Source organism: Octopus bimaculoides, chromosome 28, assembly GCF_001194135.2.
Source record: "Octopus bimaculoides isolate UCB-OBI-ISO-001 chromosome 28, ASM119413v2, whole genome shotgun sequence".
Taxonomy (NCBI): domain Eukaryota; kingdom Metazoa; phylum Mollusca; class Cephalopoda; order Octopoda; family Octopodidae; genus Octopus; species Octopus bimaculoides.
In genome coordinates this window covers 14,769,829-14,773,050 of record NC_069008.1, presented here as the reverse complement: position 1 = coordinate 14,773,050, position 3,222 = coordinate 14,769,829, and the positions used below count along the sequence as shown (strand labels likewise).

General features: G+C 37.0%; 1 protein-coding gene across 1 annotated transcript in view; it reads right to left on the bottom strand.

The window, feature by feature from the left end:
- LOC106878991 (histone deacetylase 2) overlaps positions 1-3,222 on the bottom strand; it is a 219,318-nt gene that overhangs the window by 174,596 nt on the left and 41,500 nt on the right. The gene's annotated exons all lie outside the window — the stretch shown is intronic.

Sequence of the window (3,222 nt, the reverse complement as noted above, 5' to 3'; positions counted from 1 at the left end):
ATATATATATATATATATATATATATATATATATATATACATACACACACACACACACACACACACACACACTTACACACTCTCTCGGAATGGTTGGCATTAGGAAGGGCATCCAGCCGTAGAAAACCATGCCAAATTAAACTGGAGTCTGGTGCAGCCTTCCACCTTGCCAACCCTGGTCAAACCGTTCAACCCATGCCAGCATGGACAACAGACGCTAAATGATGATGATATAGTTGGCATGAAACATGAGACTAGTTGGCATGAAACATTGTCCAACATATAAATACTAATTTTTATTATAAAGTTGAAACAAAGCAAGTTATACGAAATAATATAGCTGATGGTTTGTATTTGAAATATTTTGTAGGACTAGAATCATTGACGTGCCTGTATTAAATGATTCTTATTCATTTTGGACATCAGCTGGACAATGGTGGCCATCATTGTGAAGATATTTTGATGAGTCTCCTAATCAAAGCCCAACAATGCCCTAACTTGTAGTAGTCCATGAGATTTAAATCTGGCAATTTGGGAGACCAAAATCTTTAGTGTTACATGATTGTAAAGATTGTCTGATATTGATTCCTGGGTTATGAAGACTTTGTGAAAAAGTGATAGACTTTTTGAAACAAGTGAACCCTTCCATTACATACTCCATCCATCCAGGGCTTAATAATCGTCTTCGTCACCTTAACGTATCCATTAGTATCAATTCCAAGACTTCGTAAACCCTGAGGTGACATAACATGACCTTCGTTATTACCACTTCTAAAAACCATCACATTTGGTGGAAACTTTTTGTGCACCCCACCCTGGAGACATCAGAAGGGTCTGCACATAATTATCAGTTCCTTCCCGTTAGAATTTTGATCTTGGTCGAAGTTCTTCTCATCAGGGGAGAACCAAAGCGTGCCATCTTCGCAAGGCTTTTTAACCTTCATAAGTAACCGCTTGGCATGAACCAAATGGTTTTCCTGAGTCTTTGCAGGTGTGGTTCGGCATTTCCTCTGTACATGCTACTTGGTCAAAATGTCCTCATGCACCACAGTCCTGATTGTCAACTCCAATGCCTGGAATTCTTTGGTGATGGCCCTTGATTTTCCCGGATCATCACTGATAATCCGAAGTGATTTGTGGTATCAACAGCTCGTTGGTCATCTATACTGGCAAGAGTGGAGGCACATGAGCGAGCCTGTCACCTTCAACAATCTGAGATTAATTGAACACTGAAACGATTTTTGTTAGGAACAAGAATTTTTATTCTAGAACAATCAACAAAATTATATCACGCTGCAGCCTCATGCTTTGATTGATCGATTTATAGACCAATCGCATGAAACCATGGTAGTTCACTTGGCTGTCTAACATTATATCTATCAATGAGATTTCGAATCACTGCTACACAATATTTCTGTTAAAATACACTTCAAAACAGGAAGCTTGTCTGATAAAACTCTAGGAAGTCTTGAGTAGGTTCCTATCAAACGGATTAAAACATGAGCTTTATATCATTGAAGGAGGGTCAATGTTTCCAGATGGGTTGGTATTGTCGTGGGGTTTTGTGTTGTTGTTTGACTGCTTTGAGGCGATGACTGATTGAGTTAGTGAATGAAAATGTATTTTACGGACTACATGAAGAAATAACAGGCAACACCCACACAAAAAAATTAACAGAAAATTTTATACTACTACACATAGAGTTCGAACTGTGTTGATCTTTTACAAACACTTAGAGAAATAATTACGTACTGGGAGAGACATACTGTTTGGAGTTCACAACCAACTCACTGATATAGCAATCTATGGCTGGCCCATCGCAACTGGAAAATAAATGCGCTATATTCGTGACAACAAAAATTGCTGTCTACTACCGGCCATCTGTCTTAACCAGATGGATATAGCGAGAATGGAGACACAATTCCTAGCAGTTCGGTTTCGAATCACCGCTACAGTCTCAAAATAGTTAATTACAAAAGTTCCGAGCTGAGCAATGGTGACGACTTTAATTGCTGCAGCATATATCTTTAACATCAACTCCTCAGATTTGGTTCTCATTGTTTATTGCAATAGTTTTCAGTTAGAATCGTCCTGGTTTAGGCTATTATGAAACAGATGCTTCATGATTGATGGTGGACGTATTTCAAAACATTTGAATTCATGTTTCGGTTTATTTACCAACACAAATTCACAAAATATTAAAAAGAAAAAATTTCTCGCTTATGGATATAGTTCGTTTTCAAATCCTGGACAATATACAACCCGTTATGAGTGATACTGATCCAAATAAACCGTAAGTCGCTGAATTATGCAACGAACTCAAAACGCGTGCCCTGAATAATCCAAACACAAGAAAATTCTATTTTACAGTTGAGGGGGTGGTAATTCAAGAATTTTTATTGAGTTACCTCCCTTGTAGGAAAAAAAAATGCTAGTTGCATATTCTTATGTATTTGCAAGACTCTTGATGTGAAATCGTAACAGATTTTCTTGTATATTGGGGAGGGTCGTTAAACCAATATACACGCACTGGGTTTATTTCACTCCGTTGTGTTGTTGGTGATATTATTATTATTCGTAGTCGATAAATTAAGAACTACTGAAAAACTGGGGTCGATATAATCGACTAACCACACAAAAAAAATCTCAAGGCCTTGTGTTTCAGTAGAAAGGATTATTATTATTATAAGTAGTAGTAGTAGTAAACCAATCGATTTTTTAAATTAATTGTTCAGTCAATGAATCTATCAGGTTTGTCAACGTCTTTTAGTCACCGATCCCAGACTTTTTAATTGTCTCTTTGCTCATGCACTCAGAAAAAGGCGGAATAAATACCAGAAGGTATTTTCCTGACGTTCAAACCACTATCCAAATAATAATTTTGCTTCTAACCTCGGCACCGAGGTCAGTAATTTTGAGTATTTAGTCGATATCGCTGCCCTCTATACAAAACTAAACTGCCTTTCTTCATCTCTCTCTCTCTTCCCAATGAATTGAGTTATAACTCACTGACACTTTCGTGAGCTCCTCCAGCAACTTAATAACTTCTCAGATCATTTCTATTTAAGGCATCTCCTTTACTCTTGTAGCAGTTGACCGTATTGCTGTTACACCAGTCATTAAGTATGATACCTTTGTGGACAACCTGATTAAATATAAGCCATATCTTATTCCGCCAGATATATATTTTTTTTTTGTGTATACATGTATATATATATATAT